Below are 27,920 nucleotides of genomic sequence, written 5' to 3'. Positions count from 1 at the left end.
CAGCCCTTCACCCAGGCTGGCCACACCCTCATGGGGTGAGGGTCCCTGCTGGGGGGCTTGGCCAACCTGAAAACAGCCATCAGCCCCTCACCCAGGCTGCCCAGGGACCCCAGAGGGGACCCCCACACTGAAGGGGCTGTGGCCAACCTGCAAACAGCCATCAGCCCCTCACCCAGGCTGGCCAGGCACCCCAGCGGGACCCCCACCCTGATCTGGGACACCCTTCAGGGCAAACCAGCCGGCCCCTACCCATGCACCAGGCCTCCATCCTATGTAATAAAAGGGTAATATACAAATTGACCCTAACAGCAGAACAACTGGGAATCACTGGTCACTATGACACACACTGACCACCAGAGACAGACACTCAATGCAGGAGCTGCCCCCTGGGTGGTCAGTGCGCTCCCACAGGGGAAGCTCTGCTCAGCCACAACCCAGGCTGATGGCTGCCAGTACAGCAGTGGTGGTGGGAGCCTCTGCCACCTCCTCAGCAGCGCTAAGGATGTCCGACTGCAGCTTAGGCCTGCTCCCTGCTGGCAAGTGGACATCCCCCGAGGGCTCCTGGGCTGCCAGAGGGATGTCTGACTGCCATCTTAGGCCCAATTCCCCTGGGAGCGGGCCTAAGCCAGCACGTGGTCATTCCCCGAGGGGTCCCAGACTGAGAGAGGGCACAGGCTGGGCTGAGGAAACCCCCCCCCCCCCCACGAGTGCACAAATTTTTGTGCACCAGGCCCCTGGTCTTATTATAAAAACTCTCAGCAAACTAGGAAGAGAACTCCTCAACCCAATAATAGGCATCTATGAAAACCTATTACAAGCCAAAACAATTTTGAAAAAGAACACAGACGACTCACACTTCCTGATATCAAAATGTATTATGAAACTAGAGTAAATGGCCCTGATCAGGTGGCTCACTTAGTTGGAGCATTGTCCTATATGCCAAAAGGTTGCAGGTTCGATTCCCAGTCAGGGCACATATTTAGGTTGCACGTTCAATTCCCAATCAGGGCATGTACAGGAGGCAACAAATCAATGTTTCTCTCTTACTTTCATGTTTCTCTCCCCCCTCCCCCCTCTGCCTTCCTCTCACTCTTAAAAAAAATTAATAAAGATAGCTCTAACCGGTTTGGCTAAGTGGACAGAATATTGGCCTGTGGACTGAAGGGTCCCAGATTCAATTCTCATAAAGGGCATGTACCTCAGTTGCATGTCGTGGCTCCAGTTGGGGCGCGTGCAGGAGGCAACCAATTGGTGTGGCTTTCTCACAAGATGTTTCTCTCTCTGTGTCTCTCCCCCTCCCTCCCACTTTCTCAAAAAATACTCAGGTGAGAATTAAAAAAAAAAACTACAGTAAACAAAACAGTGTGGTACTTTCATAAAGATGGGTATATAGATCATTAGAATAGAATACAGAAACCAGATGCTCACATATCTAGTCAATCGATTTCTGACAAGTGTTCCAAGACTATTCATTGGTAAAAGGACAGTCTTTTCAATAAGTGGTGCAGGCGAAACTGGATATACACATGTAAAAGAATGAAGTTGGACCCTTACTTTACATCATATATAAAAATTAATTCAAAATGGATTAAACTTATGCTACAAAGACTAGAACTGTCATTATCAAAGTATATCTATATTTCCCTGGAGTAGAAACCTCTTTAAAATTTCTAGTACAAAGAATTTATGTATTTTTTGTTGAGCTAAGCATTGTGAAATTGCCCTCCTCCAAAAAATTTTCATACTGTATTAAATTGTATTCTCACTAACAGAGCTCAAGAGAACCTGTATTTTCCCTCGTCTTTGCCAGCACAATATTCCCAACCTGATAGATAAAAAATGGCATTTGGAAAAAAAAATTATATCTCATTGCTGTAACTTTCATTTTTTCTGATTCCCTCTGAGCTTGAGTATTTTTTTCATATTTATTAACCACTTGTATTTCTCCTTCTCTTAATAACTCGTCATATAATTTGCTCCATTTCCCACTGGACTGCTTTGCTTTACATGTTGGTCTACTTGGACTGTGAGTGTACCAGACATTAAGATTCTGTTAGGCCTGTATTATGAACATTTTATCCCAATCTGTCATTTGTCATTTAACTATCTCCAGGTACTCAAATCTGTTATTTGCTTTCCTTCAAAATTCTCTTGAATTTTTTTCAATTTTTAGAACTTTATATATTACATTGAAATGTTTAATCCATCTTCTGTTTTTGTATGCAGTCTAAGATAAATTATTTTATTCCAAATATAATGAACTAATTTCCCAAAAGCCATGTCTTTAATAATTGTTTTTCCTCCAATGAATTTAAAATGTCCTTTTTATAACATACCAAATCCTCATTTATGATTGGTTTTGGTTCATAACTTTTCTGCCAGCATCATATCATTTGTAATTGATATAGATTTGTGATATATTTTGCTGTGTGATAATGCAAGTATTTTATGCTCATTCTTTAACACTTGCTCTTAACTATTCTTTCATTATCAATTTTCCCAATAAACTTGAAAAAGAATTTTCTATGAAAATTTCTAATTTAAAAAGAGAGAAATACACACAAAGTACCAAATGACTCATTTAAAAAAAAATTAAAAGCAGTCTTTTGACAACGTTGTAAAATAAAATTAATTTATCTACTTCTAATACTATATCTCTTCTAAAATCGCCTCTTTCTCATTTTGACCCCTCTTGAAGGCAATACTACACTGAACTCTAGAGAATACAAAATGTCTCTTCAAATATAAAAAAAGTTGGCATTTCTGAACCAGGAAATATTGATAACTTATTGTTTTTTCAAATTATTTGAACCTTTTATTTATCTCCCAAATATTTTTCTGGCCTCCAAAATTTGTAGGAGAGTCGAGGGATTATAATTTATCCTTCATTGTAACTCCAAAAGTCTTTAACATATGGTTGAGTATTCAATAAATAACTGAGTAACCTACATAAAAGGATAATTGATTCATATGAGTTGCTACCTAAGGTGTGAAGATTCTTAATGGTGCTACATAAGAAGCTATCAGTGAACTGCATAATGAAGACCCAAGAGGAGTAATCAAGTGGGGCGCCAGCATTTTGAATAATATATTAGAAGAAAGCCAACTCTCTAAATATCAAGTGATAGAGGCTCATTACTGAAAGAGTATACTTTGAGTAAATACTAGGCAAACACTATGACATTTCTGTGGTTCTGATTGGAGTCCTAAAACAAGAAGCTGACAATCCAGAACTGATGGCATGAGAAATGTAGGAGTATATCTCTAAGACAAATGAAAGAAGAAAGGTAAGAAAGTATGGAGAGAGCATACAATGGAGTCAAGACAGTCTTTTCAATAAATGGTGATAGGAAAATTGAACAGATATATGCAAAAAAATAAAACTAGACCACCAATTTACACCATACACAAAACTAAACTCAAAATGGATAAAGGACTTAAACATAAGACAGGAAACCATAAAAATCTTAGAAGAATACATAGGCAGCAAGATATTAAACACATGAGGTGTACTAGTTAATAATACGGATTTTTTTCAATAGATGGAGTTACACATATGTTGATATATATGCAATTTGATATGTATGCTATTTTGTTGTATTGCAGCAAGCTTCAAAACTTCACATGTCAAATTTGCTGAAGGTGTTAACACCATAGATATTTTTACGCTTAAAAATGTCGAATTTCATGCCAAAAAGAAAAAAGAGCATTTGCGGGAAGTTTTAATTCATTACTTTCTTTTGAAGAAAAAGTTATCGTATACGTCGGGAAGCTTATGGTGAACATGCTCCATCTCAAGATACTTGTGAATACTGGTGTAAAGGCTTTAAAAAGTGATGATTTTGATGTGAAAGACAAAGAACGTCCAGGTCAACCAAACAAGTTTGAAGACCAACAATTACAAGCATTATTGGATGAAGTTGTGTGTCAAACTCAAAAACAACTTGCAGAAAGATTAAATGTTGCTCAGCAAACAATTTCCAATCATTTACAAGCAATGGGAAAGATTTTAAAGGAAAGAAAATGGGTGCCACATCAACTGAACGAAAGACAAATGGGAAACCGAAAAGTCATAGTAAAATGTTGTCTCAACAGCACGAAAGAACGTCTTTTTAGCATTGAATTGTGACTGGCGATGAAAGTGGATTTATTTTGAGAATCCCAAATGCACAAAATCATGGGTTGATCCAGGTCAACCATCAACATCAACTGCAAGGCCAAATCACTTCAGAAAGAAGACAGTGCTCTGCATTTGGTGGGATCAGGAAGGTGTAGTGCATTATGAGCTTCTAAAACCAGGTGAAACCATTAATGCTGATCACTACCGACAATAAACAATCAATTTGAACCATGCTTTGATCGTGAAATGACCAGAATGTTCCAGAAGACACAGCAAAGTAATTTTGCTTTGTGATGATGTACCATCACACACTTCAAAGCTAGTTAAAGGCATGTTAAATATCTTGCCTGGGAAGTATTAACCCACCTGTTGTATCCACCAGACCTTGCTCCTTCAGATTACCACTTGTTCAGATCGATGGCACACACATTTTCTGAGCAGCACTTCAAAACATACGAAGAAGTGGAAAATTGAGCCTCAAAACAAGACAATTTGTGGGACAGTATCCACAAATTACCTGAAAGATGGGGGAAATGTGTAGCTAGCGTGGACATTATTTTGAATAAAGCCCTTTTGATGTTTCTCTTGAAATTATCATGTTTTCTTTGATTACAAAATCTGCCACTATTAACCGGTACACCTAGTATGTCATAGCAATACCTTTACCAATACAACTCCTAGGACAATGGATACTAATGGATTTAAATTAAAAGAAAAAGAAAAAAGAAAGCATGGATACAGGATGTTTGGAAGAAGAGGAAGGAAAATTGATGAGAGGAAAGGAAAGGGAGAGAAATCCAAAAGGAACAGAATATTCCGAACTATTTTTTTAGTGGCCCTAAGTAAAGGTTATCAATGATATACTCACAGAAATTATCATAATTCACTATTTCTTTCATCTATTAAACAAACATATATTGTGATTCTGGTGTTGGATACTGTAGGAGGAATTAAATGTTCAACAATGAACCCTATACCAAATAACTCTCTTCACTGAACTTAAGATTTGTGTATAGATATATGCATACCTAATAAATGTATATTTTTCTCATGCTATTGTTTCTATAATTCTCAGCATATCCTTCTGTATTTTCATTAAAATCCAGAATAAAATACCCATTCCAGGCCCTAATTCTGTTGGTCTCACCTGATCACACTCAAGACTTAGGGGAAAGAGGATGTCGAGGGTGGTAAAGTAAGCAGCACTCCACAGAACCATGCATGGCTGAGATTTCTTTTTTTCTGAGTACACTACACATTACAGTTGCTGGTTTGTTCTATTGCTGCTGTTGATGCTGAAAGGGACATCTAGAAACTAGGGATTGAAAGTTTTCAGCTCCACAGGAGCTCAGGGGCATAGCCCCAGACCTTACACAAGTAACTCTAATCAATTTGCCACGGCTCTCACTAATAGAATCTGTGAGATCAAGACTGGTGTGTCAAGGGTCTCTTGTACTAAGATATATTTTAACAGCTACAGGCTTTTGGAATTCTGTTTTCCTCTGTAGCCCAATAAGCCACTGAGATACACTAAAGCAAGATTTCAATACAGACTAAGTTCACATTTTACATGTAGAATTGGAACCAGACAGAGAAGACTTGGAATTCAGTCATAAGCAAGTGTTCAGGCACGTTACTTTATGCCTCTCTCTCCACCAGACTACAAACTACAGCTCTAAAATTGATCCCACTGGGGCCTGAGACGAATCATTTTCCAGGATGAATACCCTGCGCTAATTGCTCTCCTCTACCCATTTGCTCCCCATTTTTTTTCCTGTTTTTCCCTTCTTACCATTGCCTCTCAGTAATACCTCAGCAGAGGAAATTTATTTCCTTTTTTCTCTTATAAAAGCGAACGAAAATACTCAAAAGAAGGGGATTGTGTGAAATAAGAACTAGGAGGACAAAGGGCACATACAAGAAAAGAATCCCTTAAACACTACTTTGCGTTTTGGATATGCCTTCATCTAGGGCTTGTGCAATTAATCCTTGAGACCAGAAAAAGAAGCATCCCAATTATTTAACAGACTAATAAGGTCATTCATTCATCCATTTACTTCTTCCTCTCCGTCACTTAAGTCACCCTAACAAAGTAGTGAAATCCTCCCTCCTCTTTTTATTTGAATTGTGTGTGGCAAAGCCTCAGATGCACATTTTGTTATTCTAGAGTCCTTGTGGACAAAGATATATGAGGTGTGAGGGGCATGTTAATAAACCATTTATAGCTTATACAACAGTGTTTTAAAAAGCCCAGGGTCAGCACAGCAGTCTATTTCACCTAAAGCCAAATTTTTAAGCTAAGGAAAAAGAGAAATGGTGTTTTGAGCTTGAATTATCACATACTGACCATTCAAAGAAAAACAAAAACAGCAGAGACCAAATGCACTGATTATTATTGACTCCTCCGTAAAGAAAAATAAGTGATTTTGAATGTGCAAAATTAAAATTTAAAAATTATATTGCTTCAAAAATTTTATTTGATAATATTTCTGTATCCTGGCTTAAATTTAAAACAATCTCGGGAGCCAAAGTTTCCCTTTTCTACAACAGTATAATCTGTAAAATGGGGTAGCTGATGATAATTATAGAACCAATAGTCGTAGTGAGGCTTAAAGTACTAGAATAGTGCCTGATTCTTAGGCTATGTTAAATAGCTTGTCAAAGTAAATATTAGGTTTGTTATAACGAATTAATCTTTAAAAATTTAGATTGTAATCTATGTGTTACCTCCATTTCTCATTGAAGTATAATCAGTCACCTTTGTTCCTAACTTTTTAATTTCTTAGATGCTTCACATTAGAGCCCTTTGGACTACTACTAGTATGTTCTTCTACTGAGCAACAGCAAATAAAACTCAAAATTGTATGCCTAGATAAGCATTTTGTCTCTTTTCCCCCCCTTAATAGTACTTAGCAAAAGAGCTTAAACTTGAATGGATTATTGGAAAAGTTGACCTTTTTTTTTTTTTATTGGTTTCAGAGAGGAAGGGAGAGGCAGAGAGAAACAGAAATATCAATGATGGAAGAGAATCAACGGCTAAAACCCTCCTTCCTCTCCACCCTCACTCCCACCCCACCCCTCCACCCCCACCCTCACCCACCCTCAGCCCCGCAAATCAAACTCCCAACCTCCTGATCCACAGGTAGATGCCCAACCACTGAGCCACAAGAGTGGTTCTTAAGAACACACTCTTCTGTTCTAAATGACATAGGGAAAACTATATAGTTTAGGTTTATTTCCCTATTTTCTTTCATTTGCAGGCTGTGCTTCCAATCATGAACACAACTAAGTAGGGAAAAAAAAAAAGAGGAAAAAACAGCTTCAGTTACTGAACCCTATAAGCCAGTACAAAAAGACACAGCTAAAGATGCCATTTTCCATCGAAATAGCTACCTTAAATGCATTTCATTGTGATACTTCCAATTTTGGATGGTATTTTAATGGAAGAAAATAGAAGCTAAGGCCAGTTTGAGCAGCACTGTATTATAGGCTATAGCCATGACTCAGTGTAATTTGCTTTAACCAAAATCAATACTGGCTACACAATGCATTGTATCATGAACTTCAGATTTTCCTCAGCAGTAAAACTCTTTTGAATCCTGATTTCCAGCAGGAAGACTCCCATCACTTGTTGTAATTCCTAATTAGCATATTGTGGACCAAAACATGCCAATGGCCAACATCTCATACATATTCAGACTAAAGTCAGGCCAGTAAGGAAGTGTATAGCAAGCATTCAAGGGCCGGGGGGGGGGGGGGGGGGGGATGTGCATTTATTAATATGAAAAATATGACAGACTCCTGGAAACAAGGTATTTAAAGTTTTCAACCCAATATGAGTTTAGAGACAGAGTTTCAAGCCTCAAAAGAGTAACTAATCAATTTAGCCACAGTTGTCACCAATAACCTTTGTAAAGTGGAGACCAGAGGTCCCCAAGGTTTGCCACCAAGATTGACCTTTTAGTAAGTCATGGTTTCGTTCATCCTGTGCTCTTGTTTGAGCTGTGATCAATGAAGGGATGTCCATCTAAAGCTTTGACACTTGATACAGATGCTTCATAAAACTCCTCATATTAAAGACACATTAATATAATTCCAATTTAAAAGAATAATTTCATGGTAAAAGCCTTCATTTCAAAAACTTGAAGGCTATTTTAGAACCAGATGAATACGCTTGTGAAAAAATTGCTAAGTAAAATCCCCAAAAGAAAAGTTTGAGACCATGTCAGAATTGTTTAATTGAGCACTCACTGTCTAATTAGAATTATGTTATTTCAATAATGTTCAACATTTATAAAATAAACCAGAATCTCTGTACTGTGCAACCTGGCATTAAAAGAAGAAACAACAAATCTAAAAGGCTCAATCAAGATGGGTTTTTTTAAAAAGCCAAATTAAAGGCAGCAACAGATTTTAAAATATCCTATACATGACTTTGTTTTCATGTTAACAAGAAAACAGACTCAATATGATCTAAATGGGAAACGCCCTTTCAACAGTGCCTTCAAATATGTTAACCTACACAAAGCTTAATGGCCCTTCATAGAAACACTAGGTTGAAAATTGTCTGAGAAACACTTGACCAAAGCCTCACTGATTATCTTCAAGTTGCATAATCAAGTATCCAAGATTTTTTTTAATCATCTAACCTTTCTTTTGGAAATAGATAAAACTGTTTTGAGCTCCTTTTTGTCCTCCTGCACACACACATATACACACACACACACACACACACACGCACACCATGAATTATTAACAACAATGAAGATATTAGAAAATAACTGGCAATAATCAGCTTTCCTAAATAACAAAACTACTTTTTGAACCCAGTTATTAAAATATAAATAGCTTGTGAGATTTCTTCTAATTCATAAGTAACACACTACTTATGCATTTTTAAAAAGAAAATAGAAACAAAAATGCAAAGAAAGAAAACAAAAGTCATCTATTAATCCATTACTGAAAAAGTAAATACTAATGTTTCAGTGTGTATGTCACTCTTCATTCCATATATGTTTCAAGTTTTTATAATATTGGGATCTCACAGAATATAGTTTTACAAGTTTAATAATATACTATAAATATTCACATCATTAACTATTCTACTTATTTTAGTAACTAAATTGTATTCAACTAATCTCACTTTCAGATTATATAAATAGTGCTTTGATTATCCAAGCAGATTTATCAAAAACTGTTTTCCTGGGAAACATTCCTATGAAGGAATTGCTATGTTAAATTATATGTATTTTTAATTTTTTTATATATATTGACCAATTGCCTTCTAGCAGGCTCTTTTTTTTTTAATGTTCCATGTTTTTACTTAATTGACCAAGCTGCTAGCTAGATTATTAAAAATCATAGTTACTTAGACTTTTCCTGTGGTTCAATAAAAGGTTTCACGATGCTGACTTTCAGGACAACCAAAGAAACATCAATTAGAGCTCATGTGTCATTGCTCAACCATCCCAACCTATGCATAGGCTCAAATATGCCACCAACAATAAATGTCTATGCAAGATCCTCTAACATCAGCACACACCTTCCCGACAGGGCTGTAGAAACATCATCGCTTTGTAATTAGGTGGTATTCAAAAAGGGAGAAAAAAAACCGCTACCTTTTCTTAAAAATATTTCAGAAATGAGGATTTCCTATTTCAGGAAATTCTATACTGTCACAGTACCCAATTTAGAGTAATTCCTAAATGGGTTTCTTTCAAAAGAAGTATTTAGCACTGTTTTTCACAACGATTCTTCTTGGTTACCTGGTTATGATTAATTTAAAGGTGGGTCGACATAGTAACCAGTTAAGGACAAAGTTAAATTCAGCAATTGGCCTCCCTATGTTTGGATTCTTTTTCTGCTATTTCCTGGTCCTGTGGCTCTGAGCAAATTATATAACCTCTCTGTACTCCAAATTCTTCACATTTGAAATTTGATTGTAATAAGAGTGAAATTCCGCCTGAAGTTGCTCTAAGGAAACATTAAATGAGAGAAATCTGTGTAAAATGCTTAACACCATGCCTAGCACAGAATAAGCATTTGATATCTCTTGGTAGTTATTATTAAGCAAAAATGGCCAAATTGGCTCTTTGAAAGTTGTTGCCTTTCATTCTTCATCAGCCTCATGAAAGAATGTTCATTCTGTGCAGCCTGTGAGGAAATAAGGTCTTTTTTTGTCTCTGTGATGCTAAAAGAAGTCCATGACCCTTAGAAACCAGCAAAGGTGCAGAGTGTTGATCAACAGTCTGATACAATCCTCCTGGGCTCTTACTTCACCTCAGCCTGTGAGTTTGCAATGAAACAACACTGACATCTACTGATTAGAAAGGTGAATTACATGTTTGGGCAAACAGCAAATGTAAAAGTATGTGGTCTTGGCGTAAGTTTTCCTATTATTTGGGGAAATAAGTTAAATTCTAGGCATATCTTTATGTTAGCTATAGCCTATGCTTTGTTTGCATACAAAGTCTTGAACAAGTGAAATCAACATTACCTATCACATCAATGATTGTTCTTTTGTTTTAATCAATTTGTTTATCTTAAAATCCCAAAAAAGAAACATATGTTTGCTGAAACCGGTTTGGCTCAGTGGATAGAGCATTGGCCTGTGGGCTGAAGGGTCCCAGGTTTGATTCCGGTCAAGGGCATGTACCTGGGTTGTGGGCACATCCCCAGTAGGAGATGTGCAGGAGGCAGCTGATCGATGTTTCTCTCTCATCGATGTTTCTAACTCTCTATCTCTCTCCCTTCCTCTCTGTAAAAAATCAATAAAATATATTTAAAAAGAAAGAAAGAAACATATGTTTAAGAAAAATATTAATATATGTTCATTTTTCTTTTAAAGCATATATAAAAGTCCAGCAAAGTAATACAATTAAACCAACATAATATAGCAGGCACAAAATACATTTACGAGCTTTAAATAGTATATATTAATTTATTAATTTTATTTTACACAATTTTATAATGAAGATTAGAGGATCAACCCATTGTGTTTTACTTTTCATTTATATTTTTCTATAACAAAGAGGAGTGAAAAAATTAATATTTCAGGAAAGGGTTTAACATATCAATCATTAAAAAAGCTCTAAGATAATCTTACTGGTATTCAGTAATGTGACTGTATTTGGAGATAATCTCTTACAAGAAGTTTGGATTAGTCACAAGAAATCCATCATTATCAATAGATCCATATTTACTGAAGCTGTGCTAGTACCATTTTGCCTTGTGTTATAATCATTTGATTAAACCCTTGCAAGGAAGCCTAAAGATTTAATTCAGTAGCAGGACCTGAGATGCTCATTAGAAACGCTTATAGGGGCAACAACTAGATTATAAAAACAAAACTAAGAATGATCCCCTGAGTCAGCAGGACCATTTGGTTCATTGTCACCATTGTTAATAACATCTATCATCTATAGAGCATTTACTATTTCTCACACTCTGCTAGAGTCTTCTAATTCATAATTGTTCATTTACTAGTATTCAACAAACGGACTCATGTACATTGCTGCCAGCCCATGTAATAACAATGATGGCTCACCATAGACATAACCCCTGTCCTCAATGAGACCATAAGCTACTGGAGAAGACAATAATAATCACCAAACTGAATATCTATACTAATAAAAGGGTAATATGCTAATTAGTCCAGACATCTTCCAGACGTCCTTCCGGACAAAGCCAAGGTGGCAGGGGCTGAGGCACAGGTGGTTAGGGGCGATCAGGCCGGCAGGGGGGAGCAGTTAGGGAGAGATCAGGCTGGCAGGGGAGGGCAGTTAGGGGGCAATCAGGCCAGCAGGGGAGGGCAGTTAGGGGGCAATCAGGCCAGCAGGGGAGGACAGTTAGTGGGTGATCAGGCCGGCAGGGGAGGGCAGTTAGGGGTGAGCAGACCAGCAGGGGAGCAGTTAGGGAGCAATCAGGCAAGCAGGGAGCAGTTAGGGGCAATCAGGCAGGCAGTAAGGGGTGGTTGGGGCCATCAGGCAGGCAGGTGAGTGGTTAGGTGGCAGCGGTCCTGAATTGTGAGAGGGATGTCCGACTGCCAACATCCCCTGAGGAGTCCCGGATTGGAAAGTGTGCAGGCTGGGCTGAGGGACAGCTCCCGCCCCATGCACAAATTTCATGCACTGGGCCTCTCCTATATAATAAAACCCTAATATGCAAATTGACCAAACAGGAATGACCCGCGGAATGACTGCTCACTATGGTGTGCACTGACCACCAGGGGGCAGATGCTCAATGCAGGAGCTTCCCCCTGGTGGTCAGTGCACTCCCACAGGAGGAGTGTAGCTCAGCCAGAAGCCGGGCTCATGGCTGGCAAGTGTAGCAGCGGTGGCAGGAGCCTCTCCCGCCTCAGCTGCAGGCAGGCAGTAAGGAGCAAGGGGTCCCAAACTGCGAAAGCCCTGGACTGAGAAAGGGATGTCTGACTGTGGGCTTAGGCAGACATCCCCAGAGGGGTCCTGGACTGCAAGAGGGCACAGGCTGGGCTGAAGGACCCCCCTTCCCTCAATGCACAAATTTCGTTCACCAGGCCTTTAGTAAATGTATAACTCTCATGGGCTAAATTGTGTCCCAAAAAAATGTATATATTAGAATGTATATATATAGAAGCTGTAGCCCCAGTATTCAGAATGTGACTGTATTTGGAGATAGGATCTTTAAGATAATTAAGTTAAAGTGGGTCCTTTAGGATGGACCCTAATCCAATCTGATTGGCATCCTTATAAGAAGAGAAATGTGGACACAGACACCAGGGATACACACATGGAGAAAAGGGGTGTGAGGATTCAGTGATAAGAAACCATCTGCAAGCCAAGGAGAGAGGCCTTAGGAGAAACTAAATCTTCCAACACTTTGATCTTAGACCTCTTGTCTCAGAATTGTGAGAAATTAATTTCTGTTGCTTAAGCCAGCCAGTCTGTGGTATTTTGTTATGGCAATGCTAGAAAATGAATATGCTGTGATAGTATGCCATTTAGGGTAAGTTCACAGAACTATGAGCACATAAAATAGATCAATTGACTTAGAGTCAGAGAAAAAAATGAACTCTGAAGAATGAGTAGAGGTTAGTATGTCTGAAGGTAGGACCAGCATGTTCTGGGCTGGGGAAGAGCTTGCACAAGGCCCTGAGGTGGGAAGAAGCATGGCATTTTCCAGGAACTAAAGGATAATCAATGTGGCTAGAGCACAGGCAGTGATGGGATGGCATGCTATGAAATGAAGCTGAAGAGAGAAACAGAAACCAGATCACACATATACTAGCAGGCCAAGAGTTAAAGATTTTGTTCTTTAACCTGAAAAGAAAATAGAAGCCATTGATGTGTTTTAAGCAGGGGATAATGTAATTTTGAATTTCAAGATCTCTCCAGTTGGAGTAGGGAGAACAGATTGGAAGGCAGAACGAAAGGAAATGAGGAGACCAGTAGAAAGTTATTTCAGTATCTAGACTCTAGAGTAAAGACGTGATATACTGAAAGAGAGCAATAGCCATGAAAACAGAAAGAAGTATATAGATTCAAAAGAATTTTAAGATATAAGGCCAGAGGGACATGGCAATTGCTTAGTAATGAGGGGTGATGAATAAAAGTTTTTCCAGATTTCTGGCTTGTAAATGGATAGATAAAAATGGAACCATCCTCTAAGATAGAGAAATGGATGAGAACAAAATTTGCAAAAGAAGAAATTTTTGCATTATTTTGAATTTGTTGAGTCTCACTTTTCTACATTGAGAGGCCCAGGTGAACATGTCAATAAGTTAGTAAGAATGACAAGTTTGGAGCCTAAAGAAGATACAGATATGGATTTGGGAGCCATTCACATGAAAGTAATAAGTGAAGCCATGGGTGTAAGTGGGAAATAAATATGAAGTGAGAAAAAGACTAGGAATAAATTTAAGGGACTCCAAAGACAAAGAGTGAACAGAGAAGTAGGAAGAAACCCAGGGAAGTACCATGTCATGGAAGTCTAAGAAGGGAATGTTCGCCAGTGTAGAATGCTGCTGAAATGTCAGGATTAATTTAGGAATATGTGAGAACTGTTTCAGGATTTAGCTGAGGGGTGAATGGAAGATGAGAAAATAGATACAATGAAAATAGGCAAGTATTTTGAGATATTTTCCTAGAAGAGGAGAGAAGTAACTGTGAAACTGATAAAAAGTTTGGGGTACAGTTTCTTGGGTTTTATGTATATTGTGGACAAATATGTCCCCTCAAAATTCATTATGTGAAAGATCCAGTCTCCAATGTAATGGTATCAAGAGGTACAATCTTTGGGAGATGACTGGGACTAGTGCCCTTACAAAACAGACCTCAGAGAGCTTCCCTCACCCCTTCCATCATGTGGTAGACCACACAGAGGTCCAGCAATCTGTAACCCAGAAAAAGGCTCTTATCAGAACTCAACCGGCACCCTGATCTTGGACTTCCAGTCTCCAGAACTGTGAGAAATAAATTTCTGTTGTTTATAAGCCATCAGTATATGGTACTTTATTATAGCAGCCCAAACTGATTAAGAGAGGAGGTATATGGATATAGAGGATGTCATAAAAATGGAGTCTTCATGATAGGATTCCTATCCTTATAAGAAGGGACATCAGAACTTCCTCTCTCTACTAAGCAAGGATAAAGTGAGAAGGTGGCCATCTGCAAGCCAGGAAAAGGGCCCCAACCAAGAACCAAATCTGCTGGCACCTTGATCTTCCCAGATTTCTGATCTATAACATGTGAACTTCCCAGCTTCAAGAACTGTAAGAAATAAATTATTATTGTTTAAGCCACTCAGTATAACATTTTGTTATAGCAGTCCAAGCTGACCAAGTCAGTGGGAGTTGCTTTTTTGTTTTGTTTTGGTTTTTTTTTGATTTAGTGGGAAATTAAGAAATATATTTGAAAGCTATGAGAATCACACCATCTCTGAAAGATATTTTATTTTGTTTTCTTTATTGATTAAGGTATTACATATGTGTCCTTATTCCCCCATTGTCCCCCCAACCTCCCACTCATGCCCTCACCCCCCTGTTGTCTGTGTCCATTGGTTAGGCTTATATGCATGTATACAAGTCCTTTAGTTGATCTTTCCCCCTTACCCCCACCTTCCCCTACCTTGAAAGAAAGATATTTTAGTTCACAAGTTATAGATCAGGAACCCAAGGATCTTAAAGATTAAATAATTAGACTTAAATAAGACAGATAAAAAGTAATTGAAGTCAGAGAAAAATAAATACCACATTATCTCCCTCATTTGTGGAATATAATGAACAACATAAACTGATGAACAAAAATAGATCCGGAGACACAGAAGCATCTAACAGACTGTCAGACCTCAGAGGGAAGGGCAGGGGAAGGGGAGGGGGAGGGGCGATAAGAGATCAACCAAAGGACTTGTATGCATGCATATAAGCATAACCAATGGACACAGACAGTAGGGGGGTGAGGGCATGTGCTGGAAGGTGGGAGTGGCCAGGGAGAGGTCAATGAGGGAAAAGAGATATATGTAATACTTTAAACAATAAAGAATTTAATTTTTTTAAGTAATTGAATCAGGTCCCAAACCCAGGTCTATCTGATTCCACTTTGCCATGCTGCCTCTCAATAAATATCTATTGTGCACCAACTACATACAAGACCAAATGACATAATTCAAATCTAATTAGGGTTGGAGACATTTTCAGTATATAATATGATAATAACCCTCCATAGAAACAAACGCTGTTCTCTAGTAGATACCAGAAAGACCCTTTCTTGCCTAAGAATTGCCAATTCTGTATAGTTAAAACATGAAAACTTAGAACTGCCCAGAAATTCTGAGGAGGAGTTGGGAGAAGAGATGAAGAAATGGAGTATAAAGAGCAGGAAAGAGGGAACAAAGGCATGGTGTGAACCTCGTTATGGTTATGCCATTCTTTGAGATCCATGGAGAAAGCAATGGGATTACTAATTTGTACAATATCATAATACTGCTATAGTTCTGATGGTATCTTCTCATCTCATTTCTCACCCACATATCTTCCTTATGAAGATTTTTAGTAGGGTAACACAGAAGTAGTTAAAAGATATTTTCACTGCAACACACTATCTTTGTTAGGGATATAATCCTAACTACTGTTTGAATTCTACTAAGAAATAAAACCTCAAGAATCCCATACACATACCTGTTTTTTGTTGTTGTTGTTGTTCTTCTCCAGGGAATACAAAAAAAAAAAAAAAACTGTAAAGATTCCATTACAGTGACTGTCAACCTCAACTACACACTTAAATCCCCTGAAAAACTTTAAAAATACTGCTTTTAGGAGGGAACCAAGATGGTGGCATAGGTAAATACTATAGTTGCTGCTTCCCAAAACCACTTCAAAATTACAACTAAAATACAAAACATCCATCATATAGAACCACCAGAAAGCTGGCTGAGTAGAAGTACTACAATGAGAGAGCTAAAGAAGAAAGCACATTGAAACTGGTAGGAGGTGCGGAGGCGTGGAACGGGCTGGTCTGGCACCCAGGTGTGCCGCTTTTTTAATCGGGAAGGAGATCGCCTCTGAGGAGGCCGCCTGGAGGAGTAAGGAGTCCCAGCCCCACACCAGACCCCCAGCCCAGGGTCCCAAAGCTGGGGAAAGAAGTCCCTAAGGGCAGTAAGAACTACTGGCTGTAAAAACCAGTGTGGATTGGGGCTGAGTGGCACACAGACTGCTGGAGACCCAGGTGCTCCTCTTAGAAGGCGGGCACCACAAACTGAATTTACAAGCTCCCACTTCCTCTGAGCTCCAGTGCCGGGCAAGGCTATGAGGGACCCAGACACATACAGGGAGAAACTGGACTGTCTGGCATCAGGGCAGGAACTTGGGGGCTGCTTTCTTCCAGACGGAGGTGCTCCCAGTGGTCATTATTCCTGTACTGGGACATCTCCAGTACAGGGCTGATTGGCAGCCATTTCTGTTTGCTCTGCCTTGGTGACTCCCTGAGAACCCACTCCACCCAATTTGCAACCCCACCCAATTTGCAACCCCACCCAAGCAGCTTTTGCGTATGAATGGTCTGTCCTTTCTCAGGCTAAAGCTCTGTCCAACAAGCTGCAGCTGGGTCAGGAAGTCCAAAACCTTTCAATAAAAGGCCCAAGGCAAGGCACCAGCCTCAGCCTGCTTTGCTTCACAGCTGGGCCTCATCTGGGCACTTCCAAACCCCAAACAAAGAGGAGGATTTATGTAGCTCCTACTGGGTGGCCCCAGGCAGTGGCTGACTTTGTACCTCCCTGGAGATCCAAGACCCAGTGCACCCAGTGGTCAGTGTCAGACCATACCAGATTACAACTCTTCACATCCATAAGCAACACACTCAAGGGGCAGACTCAGTGAGCACCAAAGCCCCACTGAAGAAAGTCCTGCTTCCATAATGGTGTCTCCTGCACAGCAGCTCTCCCATTGTAGCCTCAGATGGTCCCCGCAGCCAATTGGCCTGCAGGTCAATTCCTTCCAGTGACACCAACAGCAATCAAGGCTCAACTACAACAAAACTCTGCACACAGCCCACAAAGGGGTGCACCAAGAGTGTCCACGTCAGGTGATTGGGAGGCTGAGCCACTGGGCCCTATAGGACACCTACTACACAAGGCCACTCTATTAATTCAAGGAGACTTAGCAGCTACCCAATACATAGAAACAAACACAGGGAAACAGCCAAAATGCAAAGACAAAGAAACATGTCACAAATGAAAGAAATGGAAGAAAGCAAACTACTAGATATAGAGTTCAAAACCACAGTTACAAGGTTACTCAAGAATCTTCTAGAAACCTCCAAGGAACTTAGTGAGACTTTCAAGGATCTCAGTGAGAATGCCAAAAAAAAAAAAAAAAAAAAAATAGAAAAGGACCAGTCAGAAATTAAGCATACACTGACTGAAATAAAGAATAATATACAGGGATTCAACAGTTGACTAGAGGATCCCAAGAATCAAATCAATGATTTGAAATATGAGAAAGCAAAAAAAAAAAAAAAAAAGAACAACCAGAAGAGCAAAAAGAAAAAAGAATCCAAAAATATGAAGATAGTGTAAGGAGCCTCTGGGAAAACTTCAAGTGTACCAACATCTAAATTATGGGGGTGCCAGAAGAAGAGAGAAAGCAAAATACTAAAAATCTATTTGAAGAAATAATGACAGAAAACTTCCCCTATCTGGTGAAAGAAATAGACTTACAAGTCCAGAAAGCACAGAGAACCCCAAATAAGAGGATCCAAAGAGGACTACACCAAGACAAATCATAATTAAAATGCCAAGGGAAAAAAAAAAAAACAGCAAGAGAAAAACAGTTAGTTACCTGCAACTGTCAGCTGACTTCTCAACAGAAACTATGCAGGCCAGGAGGGAGTGGAAAGAAATATTCAAAGTGATGAATATCAAGAACCTACAACCAAGATTACTCTACCCAGCAAAGCTATCATTTAGAATTTAAGGTCAGATAAAGAGCTTCACAGACAAGAAAAAGCTAAAGGAGTTCATCACCGCCAAACCAGTATAATATGAAATGCTGAAGGGTATTCTTTAAGAAGAGGAAGAAGAAGAAAAAGGTAAAGATAAAAAATATGAACAAAGTGACAACAAATATATAACTATCAACAATTGAATCTAAAAATCAAATGAATAAAAAAATCTGAAGAACAGAATAAACTGGTAAATGGAATAGAATCAGGGGCATGGAAATGGAACAGACTGACAATTCTCAGAGGGAAGAGGGTGTGGGGGTGCTGGAAGAGATTAGACAAAGATCTTATATGCATGTATATATATTATCTGTATGCATACAGACAATAGGGTGGTGAGGGCCTGGGGTGGGGTGGGAACTGGATGAAGGGAAGCTATGGGGGGAAAAAAGATGGGCATCAGCAATAATCTCAACAGTAAAGATTAATTATAAATTTTTTAAATGCTAAAAATAAATAAATAAAACTACTGCTTTTAAAAATACTGATGTCTAGGTTCTACCCCCAGAGATTCTGATAGGATAGGTCTCAGGTATAGCCTATGCATTGGAATTTAAAATTTTACCGAAGTTATTCAAATGCGTAGTCACAGGCTACTGAGACCCATATCCAAAGGTTCTCTAGGAGAGTTAATTCTTGAAATAATCAGTATTCATTCAGGCGGATGCCATGCTGGATGCTAGGACACATATAAATGAGACAATATCTCTATCCTCAACGAGCTTGTCTCTTCATGAAAGAGTCAGACATAAGACAAAACAATTGTAGTATCTTTTTTTATTGTTTTATTGCTTAAAGTGTTACAAAGAGTATTACATATGTCTCCTTTTTTTTCCCCCCCGCCCTTGACAATCCCCTGGCCTCCCCTACCCCCCAGTGTCTTATGTCCATCAATTATGCTTATATGCATGCATACAAGTCCTTCGGTTGGTCTCTTACCCCCCCCCCCTTCCTGCCCCCCAACCCTCCCGGCCTTCCCGCTGTAGTTTGACAGTGTAGTATCTTTAATAAGTCTTATAGTAAAAATATAATCCAGAGGCCAACCCCACCACCACCACCCTTCCAATTTAAAGGATGCCATTTGTTGTCAGAGTTAAGAATATTTGCTCATACTTTCTCCACAGCAGGTGAAATTTTCTCTAGGACAGTCCACTAGAAAGGTATATGCTCCCTTCCCTTGAGACTCAGGAACATATGAGGAACAGCAAAATAGCCTGTGGCAAACCCTGTTCTTTGGCTTTTTTCAGGTGTCCTCCCACCCACCACTACCATGTCTTCCCTCTATGCAACTAGAACATCAATTCTGTGTTCAGGTAAATATCAGGCAAGTTAGACTTTCTCCTGATGGTCCAAGAGTTGAATCATGATCAATTTGAAACAGTCATGGTAACACCTTTCCACTTTGCCAGATATGGTCTTTCCCACACTCCTTTTGTAACTAGAGTTAACCAGGTGACACTGTTCCAGCCAATAGGCTAGAAGGGGAAGTCTGAAAGTGGGCTTCTGGGAAGACTTTTCCATGACAGGAAAAAGATTTTTGTTCTTTTCTCTCTTTTCCTATCTTAAAAGAAGATGCAATGTGGGAGCTGAGGCAGATATCTTGAGACCATGAGGCAACAAGCACAAGCACAAAAAATACAACATGCTGGGAACACGGCATATGAAAGTGAAAGAACCTGAGTCCTCTATTATAACAGGGAATAAAAACTTTATACTACTCTAAGCATGAAATTCAATTAGAATACAATGTTCTAACAAACTGACAAAATGAACTCACATACTGACAGTTTCCTTATAAGCATATTGCAGGCATCCGCAGTTCTAGTTCCTACTTGTACAAGAAATGGCCTTGACCATGACTTCAGTTGATGCAGATTACCCAGCTGCAGGAATTTGGCTGGCAATGATCAGTTCCAGTATGCTGACCTTAAAGATCCATATTGGAACCAGCAAGGACACTGTCTGCACATCCACTGCCCCTCCCCCTGATCTCTTCATTCTTTTTGCCTCTCTCTCCCTATAAAAACTGCCTGCACTGAAATTTTAAGATTGTCTAAGGCAGCCGTTCTCAACCTGTGGGTTGCGACCCTTTTGGGGGTCGAACGACCCTTTCACAGAGGTTGCCTAAGACCATCGGAAAACACATATATAATTACATATTGTTTTTGTGATTAATCACTATGCTTTAATTATGTTCAATTTGTAACAATGAAATTGGGGGTCACCACAACATGAGGAACTGTATTAAAGAAAGGGTCGCAGCATTAGGAAGGTTGAGACACTGGTCTAAGGCATGAGCCTGACATCTTCTCAGGTTGCCAGCACCTGAATGAATCAATTTCTTTTTCACCAGCACCTGTCTTACACTGTTGGCTTTCATGCGAGAGGAAGCCCAACCTTGGTTTTGGTACAGGGTGATGCTATTGAGCCTCTGTTCCAGCTCAGGACAAGCTTCATCCAGATTTCTTACCCTATGCAAAATATAAATCCTTATTGTTTTAAGCTACTCTTCACTGGATTTCTGCTACTACCAAAATTATAAATAACTAATATGTAGCCCTTATTTTTTGCCCACTTTGTTCTTTTTGACCCCCAGAAAACTAATCATATTAGATATCAGTGTAACTATGAACTTCTTTACTGAAGGAAAGCTCAGAAGAGAAATATACTGTGGGATGGACAAAGTTAACATTCTGGCTAATCTGGACTTCTTTTAAGTGCATTTATTGGAGTGACATTGGTTAATAAAATTATACAGGTTTCAGGTATACAATGCTACAATACCTGATCTGTATATTGTATTATGTGTTTACCAGGCCAAGTCAAGTCCCCTTCCATCACCACTTATCTCTCCTTTACCTTCTTCTACCTACCCTCCCTTCCCTCTGGCAATCACCATACTATTGTCTGTGTGCATGAGTCTTTCTTTTTTTCTTTGCTTATGTATCATTTACATGAGGCATCTCCTTTGTGAAGGAGAGTGACCACCTCATAGCTGTCTCTATTTCTGATTAGGCCCACTGCCCTTGGGTTCACAGCCCTGCAATGAGGGTTTGCACTGTTAAACTAAGGAAAGATATTTCCCAGGATCCCCTTCCTTGTATGCTTCTGAGAGATGTTGGACAAAACTTGCATAAGATTTAAAAGGCAGCTGTAAAGCAGAGACCATTACTCTCTGAAGGTCATTGCTGACAGATACAGAGCAGGATTGGTGCAGAAATAATGAGAAGGTTCCATTTCATCCTTGCTCTCCTATGTTCTGTGCCCAACACTTCTTCCAAAATGCTGACCTCATTGATCCCAAGCCCACCATCAGACAACTGGCTGCAGATCCACCACAGTAACCACATAGAGCAGTGGTTCTCAACCTTCCTAATGCTGCAACCCTTTAATACAGTTCCTCATGTTGTGGTGACCCCCAACCATAAAATTATTTTCGTTGCTACTTCATAACTGTAATTTTGCTACTGTTATGAATCGTAATGTAAATATCTGATATGCAGGATGTGTTTTCATTGTTACAAATTGAACATAATTAAAGCATAGTGATTAATCACAAAAACAATATGTAATTATATATGTGTTTTCCGATGGTCTTAGGCAACCCCTGTGAAAGGGTCGTTCGACCCCCAAAGGGGTCGCGACTCACGGGTTGAGAACCGCTGACATAGAGGCAAGAGCTTACCATAGACCTTTCCCTTCTCAGCCCCACTTTGGTGGCTGGACATGGTTGGCTTCTCAGATGGACCAGTGAGTCATTTCTTTTCTGATCCTGCAACTCTCCTTCCAGATCTTCACTTGTCCAGCTCCTCAATCACATACAGTCCAATGCCTCTAATAATTTCCTATTGCATAACACTCATAGTGCCTCTGCTGCCCTAATATTCCTGTCTACCCACTCCCTACAGTACACATAAAAAGAGCCTATTCCCACATCCTATTTCAGTTCTTTAACCAAAGTGAACATATGTCCCCCAATTCTAGTTCCAGTTTCCCTTCTGTGACAGTGGCAAGCTTGCTGATTCCCTCACTAGGGGACCAATTAAATAAACACTTCTTAGTGACAAACATTAGCTTTCCCTGGAGACAATAAGTCTTCATGTAGGAAAAAAACACACATTTGTCCAATAGTAGATCTCTGGCTTGCCATAGAGAAACAAATGGCAACTCATTTCTTTCAGGTAACTCATTTCTTCCAGGAAAAAACTGTGGTTCTGTTCAACTGGACTGAGACCAAGCACAGAGTCACACAGCTGCACAATGCCTTCCAGGTAAAAGCCCCATCTCAGGTTGCATCCTTTCAAGTTAAGAGTCTCTCTTTAATGGTAAAATTGGGGAAGGAGTTTATTTGGCAATTTATCCCACATAGAGTATGAAAGGAGACTGGAGAAAGTACTAAAGGTAGAGTAATAAAGGTAGCTGGGGAAAGCTGGAAAAGGTATCACCCAGGAGATTCTATTCTTAGAGAAGGGAGATTTTCCCAAATAGGAAATCTGACTGCATCCATTCCTAGGTCCACATAGTAAGTGTTAGAATAAGAAATTGGCACAGCATTATCTGAGTCTACTCCCATTCCTGTTTCAGACAAACTGGAACACTTCAGCAGCTCCTTGCAAGGAAAGCAGAGGGAGATAATTATCACAGCAGTTCAATAAAATATCAATCTTATTTTATTACACAATATATTTTGTCACAGGTTTTTAGACAGTAGAATCCAATGAATCATAACCCATAATCATTTTGGTAAAATATTAAAGGTTAGCACAGAAACCACTTCGCAACCATTTTTCTGAGAGGGAGACAAGAATTGTCATTTAAACCTTTCTCAAATTTCAAAGCTGCCAAAAATGGATATAACTTGACCTCCTAGAATAAAAAGAAATGACATCAAAAGCAATCTATTTCTCAAATTGTATCAAAGGCAGTAGGTATTATTTAAAAATTAAGACAAATTTAGGTTTCCTTCAAGACAAGTAGCAGTTTAACATATAAATCAGATCATAAAGTTCAGCCACAAAATTAACTTTTCCCTTAGTGAACTTTTCTTAAGCTTCTGAAATATTGCCATAAAAGATCAAATCCTTGGTAAACTCCATAGAGCAAGACTGTTCAAATAATGTTCAGTTTGAAATATTTGAAAGAGGCAAATAAATGTGCTTACCATTTGAGCAGGATGGGACTGGAGTAGGTGGAAGGAGATGAAATGCAGTTTGGAAAGTCATTTAAATATAGCCAATATTAATATCAGTCAAAAAACTCACATGTGAAAGAAAAAACACTTGTATTTACTACAAATCAATATAATTTTTGGCCAGCAAAAACCATGAGGCATCTTGATGCTCCCACGAATACTTCCAGGATTTAGCAAAGGTTCCATGATCTTACCTAATACCATTGCAAATACAAGACCACTGGGCCATCTGCCCAAACAACTCATACCTGTGAGCTGGTCTCAGTAGTTTACTTGTAATCCTCTACTGCTTCCTTGCCACAAATGGGACACAAGAATCTGTTGAGGTTGGAAACACAGCATTTCATGCTATCTTCCCGCTCACACACCTCCTCTGTAGTCTGGCTACACCTTTGGAATACAGCCAAGGATAGGATACTCTATAAGTAGTACCCACAGATCTCCTTCCCCTTTTAGTCTTGGATGGAATCCTCAAGTTCCCCCCAGCTTCTCCAGTGTACCCTGCCTCTTTCTTCAAACCCTATCACCCCTACTTTTTTAACAAAACACCTTAGTGGGCTGCTATGGTCTGACTGTTTGTATCCCCCCAAAACTCATATGTTGAAACTTAATACCCAATATTAGGAGGTGGGGCCTTTGGGATGTGATTAAGTTGTGAGGTGAGGTCCTCATGAATGGGATTAGTGCTTTAATAAAAGAGACCTCAGAGAGTTCCCTAGCCACTTATAACTTGAGGTTACAGCAAAAAGACAGCACTCTAGAGGGTGGGCTCTCATCAGACACTGAATCCTCCAGAGCTATGATCTTGGACTTCCCAGACTCCAAAACTATGAGAAATAAGTGTTTATTGTTTATAATCCACCCAGCTTATGGTATTTTTGTTAAAGCAGTCTGAATAGGCTCAGACAGTAGCTGTTTAAACCTAGGGCCTAAGTCATTTTCTTAAACAGTCTCCTCCCTGAAGGAGCCCTCAATCCCTCAAACTTCACTCAGTTACTTGCTTTATTTTGTTCACAGCACTTTTTTGAAATCACATATTTATATTTCTAATTGTATAACTCTCCCTATATGTTTTTCCCTATGCATCTTCATATTCATTTACATAAAATGTAAACTAGTACTTAGGATAATGGCTGACATGTTATAGATGCTCAGTAGAGTTGTTGAATAAGTGTTGAACACACAGATTTAGCCACCTAACAATGGTTTTCCTGTTCACATGAGCAGGGATGGTTTAATCATCAAACCAAAGGAAAATATTTGTTTTCTATCCATCTAGTATACTGAATTAGGGAAGAAAAACAAAAAGTTATGTTTCCATATTTAAAATAGTGTGAATGGTCCTGGCTGGGGTGGCTTAGTTGGTTGGAGCATACACACACACACACACACACACACACACACACACACACACACAAAGGTTGCAGGTTCCTTTCCCTGTTAGGGCACATACCTAAGCTTGTGAGTTTGATCCCCAGTCAAGGTGCATATGGGAGGCAACTAATCAATGTTTCTCTATCCCTTCCTCTTTCTTTAAAAATAAGTAAACATGGGACTACAATAAAATAAAAGGCTTCTGCACTGCAAAAGAAACCATCAACAAAATGAAAAGGGATCTCAGTGTACGGAAGAACAGATTTGACAATGATATATCTGATAAAGAGTTAATATCCAAAATAGGAAGAGTGAACATGGCAGCCGGCAGGACAGGAATGAGGGAGAGAATGTGAGTGAGTGAGGGAGTGAGAGGGAAGAGTGCAGACATGCGTGGTGTGTGTGTGTGTGTGTGTGTGTGTGTGTGTGTGTGTGTGATCTCTCAGGAGTCTCCAGGGCTAGAAGATGAGGCTCTCCTGGACAAAGGGCCCCTGCTACCACCACAGGCATTCCCCGGGCTGACGGGCAGGCATGGCTCTAGAACAGAAACCACACCATCTTGAAGTGGGGAGCACAGCCTCACCACCACCTAGACTAGCCTTGGACACCACCCCAGACCCACACAGTGAGCTGCATACCACCTCCACCACTGGCACTGCAAAGTGAGTCGTGCACCAAAGGGACCTCACACACAAATCCATCAAGGGCACCAGGACCGCACAGTGAGCCGCACACCAGAGGGACTTTGCCCATGATGCTGCTACAGGCTCCAGGAACATAGGACCCAGGGACCCCAAGGTGAGTCACACACCAGCAGGACCTTGCAAGCAAACCCACCTTGGCTCCAGGACTACGCAGTGAGTTGACCACCAGCAGGCTCAGGAACCTCACAAGGAACTGCATGACAGAGTGATGGTACACACACCCTGGTGACCCCAAGTGCCTGCAGCTGACACCTGTGGGACCAGATTCATAGATAAAGGGAGTACAACTCAGAACAGACACTATTAAGGGGTGAGACTCAAGGCAGACCCACCCTTTGGGCTAAGGAGACCCCGACCAAAGGGCTAGCAGAGGCTTCAACCTCAATAAGGTTGCCCAGTGCCAGAAAGGAACAGCAACACACATTCACCTGCACTAAAGCAGCTTCCAGGAAACCCAGGATAGATATACCAAGGGACCAGATTCAACAACATCAGAGCAAAATCCAGTGAGCCCCAACCTCACTGTCAGGAATTCTGAGAGATCATTCCCACAAACAGGACATCAACAATCAAGTCCCAATTACAATAGGAGAGCCCAAATAATGCATACAAGGGCCACTCCTAGAGCATCCAAATCAGGTGTACAAAGAGACCATACCACTGGACCCCTCAAGACACTTTCTACATTAGGCTAGCCTACAAATATTGGGAGGCACAATGGTTCTATCTAATACAGAGAAGCAAATACAAAGAGACAACTAAAATGTGGAAACAAAGAAGCAACCCCCAAATGAGAAAAAAGAAATCTCCAGAAAAAGAACTAAATGAAATGGAGGCAAGCAACCTATCCGACTTAGAGTTCAAAGCAATGGTTATGCCCTGACCGGTTTGGCTCAGTGGATAGAGTGTCGGCCTGCAGACTGAAGGGTCCCAGGTTTGATTCCTGTCAAGGGCATGTACCTTGGTTGTGGGCACATCCCCAGTAGGAGGTGTGCAGGAGGCAGCTGATCGATGTTTCTCTCTCATCGATGCTTCTAACTCTCTATCCCTCTTCCTTCCTCTCTGTAAAATATCAATAAAATATATTTTTAAAAAGGAAAGAAATAAAGCTTTAAAAAAAACCAATGGTTATAAAGATGCTTAAGGAACTTAGTGCAAATTACAATAGCATGAAAAGGAAATAGAGGCCATGAACAAGAGCCAAACAGAAATGAAGAACAATATATCTGACATCAAGAACACACTGGAAGGGATTAAAAGTAGATTGGATGAAGCAGAGGAACAAATCAGTGATTTGGAAGAAATAAATATCCAATTAAAGTGGAAAATGGAAAAAGAATTAAAAAGCAGGAAGATAGCTTAAAGGAGTTCTGGGACAACATGAAACATAACAACATCCACATTATAAGAATACCAAAAGGAGAAGAGGGAGAGCAAGAAACAGAAAACCTATTTAAAGAAATAATGACAGAAAACTTCCCCAACCTAGTGAAAGAAAATGACATACAAGTTCAGGAGACACAGAGAGTCTCAATCAAGAGGAATCCAAAGAGACCCACACGTAGACACATCATAATAAAAATGGCAAACGTTAAAGACAAAGAAATAATCTTAAAGGCAGTGAGAGAGAGAAACAGAAAATTACCTACAAAGGAGTTCTCATTAAAATTTCAATTGACTTCTCCCTTCAGGTCAGAAGGGAGTGGCATGAAGTAATCAAAGTAATGAAAAGCAAGGGCCTAAATCCAAGATTACAGTATCCAGTGAGGTTATCATTTAAAATTGAATGTGAAATAAAAAGATATCCAGACAATAAAAGGTTGAAAGAGTACATTACCACCAAATCAGCAATGCAAGAAATTTTAAAGCAACTCCTTTAAGAAGAAGAAAAGGAGAAAGGACCATATACACAAAGAAGTAAAAATGGCAATAAGTAAATACCTGTCAATAATAACCTTAAATATAAATGGATTAAATGTTCCAGTCAAAAAATATAGGGTGACTGAATGGATAAGAAAACATGGCTCATACATATGCTGTCTACAAGAGACAATATTGTA

General features: G+C 39.6%; 1 protein-coding gene across 1 annotated transcript in view; it reads right to left on the bottom strand.

The window, feature by feature from the left end:
* LOC308527944 (uncharacterized protein) overlaps positions 1 to 27,920 on the bottom strand; it is a gene marked incomplete at its 5' end in the record, with an annotated part of 291,900 nt that overhangs the window by 174,271 nt on the left and 89,709 nt on the right. The window lies entirely within an intron of this gene.

The sequence above is a fragment of the Myotis nattereri genome (genome assembly GCF_964212035.1).
Source record: "Myotis nattereri genome assembly, chromosome: 1".
Lineage (NCBI taxonomy): Eukaryota > Metazoa > Chordata > Mammalia > Chiroptera > Vespertilionidae > Myotis > Myotis nattereri.
This window is presented reverse-complemented; position numbering and strand designations above follow the sequence as displayed.